The sequence below is a fragment of the Musca autumnalis genome, unplaced genomic scaffold (genome assembly GCF_047663935.1).
Source record: "Musca autumnalis isolate F117 unplaced genomic scaffold, ASM4766393v1 scaffold_39, whole genome shotgun sequence".
Lineage (NCBI taxonomy): Eukaryota > Metazoa > Arthropoda > Insecta > Diptera > Muscidae > Musca > Musca autumnalis.
Genome location: NW_027411966.1, coordinates 124,252 through 136,155, shown reverse-complemented (window position 1 = coordinate 136,155; position 11,904 = coordinate 124,252).

Genomic DNA, 11,904 nt, shown 5'->3' with positions numbered 1-11,904 from the left:
ATTTTCGGTGTTTATTGCTCAACGGTGAAAAAAGATAAAAAATAATGTTTGTTGCTCAAAAGGTAATCCTACATTCATAAGTTAATATTATTTCTTAATTTCAGGAATTCAGGTCTAATAGTTCACCCAAATTTAAATTGTACCAAATTTAGTAATATTTAGTACTTTTCGTACCCATAAGTACGAATTTCCAAGACTTCCACAATCCTGCAGGCCAACAGTAATCATAATTTCAAATTTCATGATTCCGTCGCTATCAGTTCGTTCAAATCCACATTATACCATATTTATTACTTTCCGTAACCATAGGATCGAATTTCCAAAACTTCCTCAATCCTACACTCAAATTTCAGAATTCCAGCTCTATTCGTTCACGAAAATCCAAAGTGTACACAGAAAAAAATTACTGCATTTTAGGAATAGTGCTCATAAAGTCTTGCCAAGGTTCAAGTGTCTGCATTTAATGAACCCCTTTCATAAAGCAAAAAATACTGGTTTCTTGTGAGAGACTAAAAAACAATTTTGGCGAGTTGTTTTGTCTTTAGTGACCAACAACCACCACAAACAGCCAACCCACCGCTAGATCAACGAGCCTATCAGATAGGCTTGAATCGCATTCACACCAACATGGTTGCGCAAACAGTACGAAGATACAGTGTGAATGCCGTACTTGGAAACCATCCCCCATCCATCGCAGCAGAAGAACGCCAGCAGTAAAGGCAAACACGAGTGGTTTTAGCCCAGTTAAAATGCGGACGATGCAGCCGCTTCAATTCGTATTGGGCCAGAATTGACGCCACGATACCCAACATATGCCCAGCATGTGGATTTGGACCACACGAAACCCTGCATTTATTCAACTGCCCAGCTAACCCCACTCACCTGTCTCCTCATTCTTTATGGACGCAACCAGTCCAGGTTGCAGAATTCTTGAGTCTGGATACAGAGGAACTTGATAACTGAAATAATACACAAATGAACATATATGCGTTGGTATAACAACAACTTCAGTGCGTTTGGTGTCGAAAAACAAAGTAATTGGCTGCATGGGGTTAGCTGGGTGGGGGGAGCCTGTCCATTACATCGTGACAGTGATGATCACTGCGGTAACACCCAAGCAGGTACGGCATCGACAACATCTTGTTCTGCTGACGCACCGCTAAAACCTTCGCCTCCTCATGAAGATGGTCTACTGGTGTCATAAGGAGGCACCCTGTTGCAGTCCTCAGGCCGGCATTCTGGCAGGTTTGAATATTCTTCCACTGCGATGCGCTTTGCAGACCACGCTGGCGCCGCATAGCTTACCACAGACCGGCCTATTGCATTGTAGGTGGTCAACAAGGTTTCTTTATCAGCACCCCAAGTGCTGCCGGCCAGCGACATGAGAACCTTGTTCCTACTTCTGATCTTATTGCAAATAACTGTGGCATGCGCGGACGACTTAAACATGCTATCGAACGTTACACCCAGTATTTTAGGGTAGTTATTGGTCGGAATCAGCGCACCATCGACCAGTATGTTCAGTGGGAGCCTCATCTCAGCCGCCCATGTGGTGAACAGCGTGGCTGTGGATTTAGCGGCGGATATTTTCATATTCCTCAAATGGAAGAATTGCACTAGGTCAGCCATGTAGACATTTAACCTATCACATATCTCATCGACGATAGGACCCGACGCCAAGATCGTACAATCATCCGCATACATCACGATCTCTATGCCGTCTGGAGGGTGTGGAGTTTCAGAAAGGTAGAGGTTTAACAGTTCCGGAGTTATCACCCCTCCTTGTGGAACGCCCTGTTTCACTCTACGGGTTTTGGATTTCTTGTTTCTCAATTCTACAAACGACTGGCGTCCACACATATAGTTGATTACCCAACGTTTCAAACATGGCTGGAGATTAGTTTTCTAATCTCTTCCTTCTACGGTATCGAAGGCCTTCGATAGATCAAGAGCCACCATGACTGTTCGGTCGCACGGCCTTTTCTGGTTCAGTCCTCTACTGATATGTGTGGATATGGCGTCTAATGCTGTTGTAGTACTATGCATTTTCCGAAATCCATGTTGATGTTGGGCAACTGGAACACACCATCTCATCGTGGGGAGGAGTAGCGCCTCTAGGATCTTTCGATTCACCTCTGCTGGCATCCATGCTAGGTTTCAGTAACGGGACCACCCTGCCAACTTTCCAGGCATCTGGTACAACATGGGTGGCTATCGATAGGTTGAGAACACTTGTTAAATACTCAACTCCAGCTTCATCCAGCTGCTTAAGCATTACCATCGATATTCGGTGCGGGTCCAACGCTTTGGATGATTTAGCGTATCGGATGGCATCTGCAGCATCGCTCATCGTAAATTGCTGTGGTACCTCCTCGACTGCAAGAGCTCTTCTTTTACGGCGTACCACACTTCTCTTTGCCCTATCACTCTCGGGGTGCTCTATAAACTGACGGTTAAAATAACACGCGCACCTCATTGGGTCAGTTACTGTCATGCCGTTGAAAGTAACTGCCGTTCTGTCATCCTTCTTTTCCGGACTCGAGAGTGATTTAACCGTTGCCCATAATTTACTTATTTCTGCACTAATGTTGCATTGCTTCAGATGGTCTAGCCACCTTTTTCCGCTTATATTCAGCTACTAGCCCGTTGACTTAAAGAGTAAGTTCTCTAACTCTTGGGTCTTCGGGGTTCGTACGACGAAGCTCGTCACGTTCATTTGCTAGTCCCGTCGCCTCTTCTGGGAAATTTGGTCTTATTTCGGGTATTTTACCAGCAAGTATGTAGCGAGCGGCTGCTTTAGTGATGATGTCTCCGAAAGTTCTCTCAGCTACCCGAGGATCTGAGGGGGTGGGCAATTGTCTGAAGCGGTGATTGGTAAATTCTCTGAAACATTTCCAGTCAGCTTTCTCATGGTTCAGGAAAGTACGGCGTTCAGAGGTTATGAAGTCGGGTGTTCTATTTACGGAGATAATGATAGGGAGGTGGTCCGAACTAAGGGAAATGACGGATTGCCAGGATACGTCATTTATCAGACCTGGTGCCACAAAGGTGATATCTGGCGAGCTGTGACAGTTTCATCTAATCCTCGTAGGAGCGTCTTCATTCACCGCGCAAACGGAATGCCAAAGCTCATGATGAGCACTGAAGTCCCCTAGCACCAGACGGTTATCGCCTAAAAGCAAACTAATATTGGGCATATAACGCCGGGCACAGCTATTCATCGGCGGTATGTACACATTAAGCAGCTCTACCTCGGCAGTACCACACTTTACTGCTACCCCAATACACTCCATATATGGGTCACTAGAGCCAAGCTCAAGCGAGATAGGTCTGGACTGGACAGACTGGTGTATTAGGAAGGCAAGTCCTCCTCCTCCGCGTCTTGTGCGATCCTTCCGCAAAACGTTGTAACCATCACAACGTAAGCTACAGGTGGCCCTGAGCTTTGTTTCACAACACATAATTGTTGAGGTGAAGGCCCATGGTCGAAGGTTCCTCCGAGTCAATCATGTGCACAGAACCCGCCGGGATTGAACGCACTGTAGTTGTTTGGTTTGTTAGTTATTAGGGCGGTGGTAATTTAGCGTAAAGCGTTTGGTTGTATTTCAGTCAGTATGCCAAAGCTCATGATGAGCACTGAAGTCCCCTAGCACCAGACGGTTATCGCCTAAAAGCAAACTAATATTGGGCATATAACGCCGGGCACAGCTATTCATCGGCGGTATGTACACATTAAGCAGCTCCACCTCGGCAGTACCACACTTTACTGCTACCCCAATACACTCCATATATGGGTCACTAGAGCCAAGCTCAAGCGAGATAGGTCTGGACTGGACAGACTGGTGTATTAGGAAGGCAAGTCCTCCTCCTCCGCGTCTTGTGCGATCCTTCCGCAAAACGTTGTAACCATCACAACGTAAGCTACAGGTGGCCCTGAGCTTTGTTTCACAAACACATAATTGTTGAGGTGAAGGCCCATGGTCGAAGGTTCCTCCGAGTCAATCATGTGCACAGAACCCGCCGGGATTGAACGCACTGTAGTTGTTTGGTTTGTTAGTTATTAGGGCGGTGGTAATTTAGCGTAAAGCGTTTGGTTGTATTTCAGTCAGGTTGGGTGTTGTTGTGGTGTGTTGATCACAGCAGTCTGATCTATGCTCCGTGACCGATGTAAGAATCAACATTCGCAAGGACTGCTGCCTCCTCAAGACAGGAACCAAAGTTGTGTTGTGGTTTGTTGATACAGTGTCAATGAGATGGTGAGACGATGAGACTAATCAAAATAAAAAGAGAACAAAGTTGATAGCATTTAACAAACAAGAGAGAAAATATTAGAGCAAATAATGGGAATGTAGGGAGAAATAGGAAAGTGATTCTATATATTTTTAAATAAATATTGGCTATCTAACCGTTACTAAAAACTACACAAATCGAAAAATTATTAAAGTCTACATTTGGTGAATTAATAAACCATAACTAAAATCAATGATTTGAATGCAAAAATCCAAAAATTATAAATATATTTACATTAACAAAAAATAGAAAAAGAAATAAAAAACTGAGTCGAGTTAAATTCTAAAAGAGAGAACATATTATGTATATGAGAAAATGCAGTAACAGCAAGAAGAAATAACATTGCATCTCTAAAAAGACAAAAATAAAAAATTAGAGAGAACACCTCAAAACAGATTATGGATCAATGAGTTTAATAAGAAAGAGTACGGCGCTTGAGCGAAGTAATAATGTGAGAAACACAAGAAAGGAACGTGCAAGGAAAAAAAAACAACTACAAAAATAATTTAACAAAAATAAGTCGGAAAGCATATCGTAGAAAAAGGAAGAAACCATAACAAATTACTCATTGTATATAACTCAAAAAATGTGAGTTATATACACTGAGTAATGTGAGAAACACAAGGAAGGAACGTGCAAGAAAAAAAAATAATTTAGCAAAAATAAGTCGGAAAGCATTTCGTAGAAAAAGAAAAAACCATAACAAACTACTCAGTGTATATAACTCAAAAAACAAATGTTGTAAATAGAGTGCTGACAAAAGAAACGAGAATTATTACCAAAACAGAAACAAAAAAATTAGAAAGATTTAGAGAGAATATCCACAAAGAGATTACTGAACAATGAGTTAAACGGATAAAGAGAACACACTTTAACAAAGTAATAATACCAAAAGGTAGAATGGCAATATTGTGAGAAAATAAGCAAGACAATTATGAACTACAGAAATAAAATATAAAAAAGTCGAAAGTACAAAAATAACTGAGGGTTTATAACACAGAGAAATGGAACCTGCCATAATCTTCAAAATGTTTGCCTGTATTTACATTTTGTACAAATAAATTTCTGGTTTGTTTTTTGTATCACAACATTTCCGCTCTGAATTGCATCGTGTGTAAATCTCCTCTTGGTAGAGGGAAAAACTACATCAGTTGCATTATTTGTGACAACATATTTCATGCTAAATGTTCTAGCACCAACAACCCGAGTGTATCAGAAGAGGTAGTTAATTGTGTAGCTTTTCGGTGCAAAGATTGCATTGAAGATGAGCCCAATAATGCACCAGCAGATAAACGACGACTAGAAAGAACTATCAAAGATCTTACTAATGTGATTTCTGCCAATGTGGTGCCAGACATAAATACAATTAAAAGGCAATTGAGTGATTGCATGAAAGATATAAAAAACGGTAACGAAAGAGTTGAGAAAAAGATACACGAATGGGAAATTGAAAATAACATCACAAGGAAGCAATTAAACCGTGCCGACTTGCTGATAAGTAGTACACCTACCAAATTATCTATTGAGGAGTATTATGATATGATACCGAAAATTCCAAAGGTTTATGACTTAGAAATAAGCTATTGTTCATAGATTCGCAACCAAACAACACTTCTCGTCAAATTTATCTCCATCCGAAAGAGGGATAAATTGCAAAAGAGGTACTTCGAAAATTGCAATTTGGAACTTCAACTAGTCATTGACACTGACATTCAAAAAAGGATTTACATTAATGAAAATGCGACGCCAATGGCGGCTCATACCATATATAACTGCAAGAAATTATTACATTGTAAAAATATATTGAAATTCCTCATATTAAATACAGGAATTCCCAACCAGTATCAACGGATTTCGGATACTGATTCTAATCCCACATAATTTGTTTTATTTAATCTTCCAGTGATATTTTATTACTACTTTATTGTTCTTAGCTAATTATTGCTGCATGCTCTTTGAATAAATTCTATTCTTTTTCTTTGTATGCATTAAATTATTTTTGCATGCAATTCTTTTAAAAAACTAATTTTTTCTCATTTTCACAAATCTACTTATGTAAATACACGAAATATACTAATAAAATATATTTTTCGGAAAGCAATGTGAGCAATTATATAATGGATAAATGGTATACGAAGTATGGAATAAAATATAGTGTTAAGACAGTTTTTTCTACTCTAACAATCGCACAATTTGAGGAATGTAAGAATTTTTATGATTCATAACGGCAATATGGGACCAATACTAAGAAGCAACTCAATATCGAATTTACGTCCTAATAAACAATCCTTAAATTGTATACTCAGAACATACCACCATCAAATACATCCAATAAGATAGATGACATAAAGAATGTTTTTCGGAGTAGGTTTTTGACCTTCTAACGGTCACTGAAACTTGGCTGCGAGAATACGTTTTGGATAATGCTGTAGCCATTGACGGCTACAAAATATACCGAACTGACAGAAGATATCATCGTGGTGGAGGGGTATGTGTGTATATTCACAAAAAATTAAAATCAAAGCTGGTACTGCATATTATGTATGAAGGCATTATTGAAGGAATCCTTGTTAAAATAGAATCAAGAATATGGACAAATATTAATTGGTGTTATTTATCTACCGCACGGCAATATTACAAGTATGGAGGATGTAAGTGCATTGTAATGGGAGATTTTAATATCGACTTATATTCTAATGGTGATGTTGTTAGAAACACGGCTACTCGTCTTGGTTTGGAGTTGGTACATAATGTTAATCCGACACATTGCAATATTGCCACCGCCAAATACTCATTAATTGATTACTTTTTTGTTTCGGTGAAAATAAAGGGTCCGTTAATTTTTCCTGCATTAAATTCGCATCACTCAGCTATTTATACCTCATATGCAGTAGGAAAGCAGTCGACGGCTAGTAACTTCTCTGTAAGAGATTACAGTGTCTTGAAAACTTAGGAATGTTTGTCTGACTTATTATCTGCAAATTTCGACCAAATATATTACACAACAGATACAGAGAGTCAAGTCGGCCATTTTAATGATATTCATAAGTCAGCAATCTATATAACTGGATGAAGTCCCACGCTATTTTGTGTGCAACAGAATATAGGGATTTGGCATACAAGGCTTACATAGAAAACGACAGATGAAAGATGGAATGTTTTTACAAAGTGTAGAAATAAACTGAAGTCGCTTATAAGAAAATTTCGCAACAGATATTGCCATCGTGTTTTCAACAACACTGGTAATATTTGGAAAACCTTAAGAAACATGGGAGTCCTTGAGTCACCTACATTAAATAGCACTGACCAGTTTCAAATGAATTTAAATGAATGCAACAACTACTTTATTAAACCTGCGGTTCGTAGGGCACCATATTTGTTATATTTATTACAAAATACTCCTAGTGATAGAGATTTTTCTTTTTTTTTCTATAGATGTATCTGATGTGTGAGATGCAATATATTCCATAATAACAAATGCAACGGGATGAGACGAAATACCGTTAAAGTTCTTAAATTTTTTTTTCCTGTCATCTGCACACACTTTGTTCACTTTTTTAAACTGTATTAATGACATCATCTGTCCCAGTATTGTGGAAAATTTCCAAGGTTGCTTTAATACCCAAAAAATTAAATCCGCACAATTTTTCTGATTATAGACCAATAAGTATTTTACCGGTTTTATCCAAAATCTTGGAGATATTAATAAGAAAACAAATTATGTTTAATATTAGAACGAATAATAGAATATCCGACTTTCAGTCGGCAATAGAAAAAGTCATAGTACTACGTCTTTGATGCTTCGGGTTGTTTGTGATATAAGATCTAATATGGACAAAAAGGCAAATACAGCTCTAATGGTTTTAGATTTTAGTAAGGCTTTCGATTCGGTTTACCAAGAAGTTCTCCTGAATATGTTAGTTGAGCTATGTGTTTTTTATCGTCTTTTTTGAATCAGCGAGAACAATATATAAAGTTAGGTGATAATACTTCGTATGCAAGAACCCTATTTAGAGGAATTCCCCAAGGGTGCATTCACGAACCAATATTATTTTCCATATAAATGAATAATATTTTCGATACGTTGGTTACAGCTCAAGGATATTTGTATGCAGACGATTTGCAGGTGGAAGTGAATTCTGAATATAATCTGGCAACGCTATGCCTGAGTAGAAGTGTGGTTTAGCGGCTAATCATTTTTTAAATAAATTCCTGCTTAGCTCTGTTCAAACGGAATTAAAAGTCATAAATTCGTGTTTATCTGATATCTTCACACTTCGAGTAATTGGAATTTGTCGAGATCTACTAGTGAATAGAAATATTTGGTCTTAATAATACCATTCGTAATACCAGTTGGTGCTGCTGTTGTACATTTCTTATTGCTGAATGCATAACTGTGTTTATTTAGATACATTGAATGCTTTATCTATACCGGCTGATTACATTGTTCCTGTTTATTTTTTGCAATGCCTAGCGCCAGGCATATTAAATGTGGAGCGTGCAATGAGACTTTAAATAAGTCGAGGGCATAATGTGTAAAGCTTGTTTTCATTGGCTACATGCCGCATGTGCAAAAATGACTGAAAGTGATCTGCATACATTAAAGGCAAAGAAAGGTCGGTGTGTTTGTAGCGCTTGTGAGCGCGGCTTTTCTGTTGTACGTAATGATGGGAACTGCTCTATTGACATTAGCAGCCTAAATAAAAAGTTTGATGAGTTAATATCTAAGAATGAATCGGAGTTTGTGACCATTAAAAATGGTCTTGATGATATAAAGCGAGAGATGTCGTCGTGTCTCGGTGAAATGAAAGCTGAAATCAGCACATGCAACAAACGGATTTCAACTGTTGTTGAGTCTAATACCAACTACAAAATTTCTGAACTGGCAACCCAAAACCATATTTTGCATCGTAGACTTAACCGCACCGTCTTCGTTGTTAGTGGCTTGCCTGGTGGGCTGAAAGATCTTGTGTCGGCTGTTGTTGCCATTGCTGCATTTATAAATTTAATCTAACGAGCCAGGACATAAACCATATTTTTTATATGGGTGGTCGTTAGTTAGTTCTGGTCAAACTAAACAGCGTTCTATTGCGTGATTCTCTTATGGCCGAATACTTTAAGACACGCACTCTTAGGGTTTGTGAGATATTTATTGAAGATGGTAATGATATTGAGACCCGAGTTTATCTTAATGATCATCATACTCCTGCAGCTGCTTATCTGAGCTCCATATGTCGTAAACTGGTTTAAAAACAAGTGGTGCCGAGGTGCAAGATATTAAATGTTGATGTGTTGTAAGCTAGGTTGTGACTCCCAGATGGCAAGGATATTCGTCGTACTACTGATGGGTGCCATGCTCTGTTAAATACTGGTGATATAGTTGAGATTGCTGCTGCTGCTCCGTAGTTGGATAGACTTAAGTGTTATTTCTTTCTTTCTGTTTCTTAGATCTATTTTCTTGTAGAATTTAAATGAATTTGTATACCAATTTTTTTTAAAGATGTATAATTGGTGATTATATATATTTTTTTGTTATCCTGAATCATAGCTCACACGAGTAATATATCTTTCTTCTATTATTAATATATTTGTTCATTTTTGGAATTTGCTATTAGTGACTGGTAGCATTCAGCAAGAGGAGATGATTTGGTTAGCAATGAGATTAGATTCATTTTTATCCATAAATTTTTTCTATAATGCTTGGCTCCACTTTAGATTTAATTTCTTTGATGTCTTTTGATCTGAATATGAGTCCAATAATTAGTAACGCTGCATTTATTAATTCAAAATTGTGTGGAGTTGACGGTGCTTTCTTTGTGGGTCACCTAAATTGTCAGAGTACACGCCCATCTCTGAACTCTTCCAAATTTGATGAGTTTAAATCCATTCTTGTAGGATCTAAGTTGGATGTTTTCGGTTTGACCAAAACATAGCTAAAGCCTTCAGTTTCCAATAATGCAGTTAATATCCCGGGATATGCATTCATAGGAAATGATCATGAATGTTCAAGAGGTGGTGGTGTAGGTGCTCATGTTTCGAGTGAGATAAAGTATAAGATAGTTAAGACGTCTGTTATGGGAAAACGCGAATATATATTCTGCGAGTTATACTCGAGTGAAATCATAATTCTATTTGGTGTGGTGTATTTGCCTCCTCCTTTTGATATAGCAGCTGTTGAAGAACTCCACTCTGAAATATTTTGTAAATACACAAATATTATTTTAGTTGGTATTTGGTTGATATCAGGGGCCTAATTCTCGCATACGTAATCGAGTTATTTCGATCGATATTTTCAGCATTTGGATTACGGCATCCGTTGTCGAATGCACTTTCGAGTGGAATCTTGCGAGTTTTTGCCCGCCACAAATCTGCTGTCGAAATTATTATTTTTGTGGCGCAAAACGAACTTTAATGAAACATTTTGCAATAGAACTAATCAAAATGACGTACTAAAGACTTTTTCCAATAAAATGAGTAAAAATGTAGACAGAAATTGAATGTTTCTTAAAAATTAAAAATATATTTTCCAACGCCTGAATGCGGTTTTTATATTTTTACATAGTGGAATTTATTTCGTGTCACTATTTTATTTTTTCACAATTTTCTATTATTTTTATAAAATTTTCATGTTTTCATTTCATTTTACTCTGTTTGTAATATTTTGTGTTTACCATATGTTTCATCGTTCGATAACCGTATGTATCTATAACTTTTTTAAATAATTTCGATCGTACATGGGAATCCAAAAATTTCGATCGTTCGTAATTTGTCTTTGAACAAAAACTCGCTCGATAACGGATGCGAGAATTAGGCCCCAGGTTATACAGGTCGGAACGTTACGTAGAGTATTATGATTATGGAAATATCCATTGGGATGGATTGCAAAATTTTTTGTCATCTCATGATTTATTTCGTATTAACGCTGCATGTGATGTAAATGACAAGTGTCAACTGATTTCTGATCTAATTGGTGAGTTACATAAGTTTGTGCCTAAAGTTAGGAGGAAACTGCCAGTAGGTGGTGATGTTTGGATGACGTCTAATGAGGTACGTTTTTTTGTATCATTAAGGGATTTGGCTTATCGTGCAAGTCTATTATAAGAAGGGAAAGGAGGAGATATTATGAGAAACATTTTAGGGGTATAGATTCTCATGGTCTTTGGAGAGTCTTGAAGAAATCCGGTTTTTATTGTGGCGAAGAGACATCATATGATGGTGATATTGAAGCTTTGAATATGATTTTTTTTTTTTTGATACTGTAAATTCTTCTGATACTGACCGTATTAACTTCAGTACGTTACCTGATTTGGATAATTCGTTCTCTTTTAGTTGCATCACTATTGAAGATGTTTTTTTGGCGCTTAAAAACATTAAATCGAAATCAATTGGTGCTGATGGGGTTTCTATTATATTTCTTAAACAGATATTTCCCTTCATTTCTTGTATAGTTCTTGAAGTGATGAATTGTGTGCTCACTACATCTGTATTTCCGTTAGCATGGAAAACTGATACAGTTGTACCGATACCCAAGTCTTCAGTAGTGCGAAATGCAAGTGACTTAAGACCTATTTCCATTTTGCCAGTTTTGTCAAAGCTTTGTGAGAACATAATATA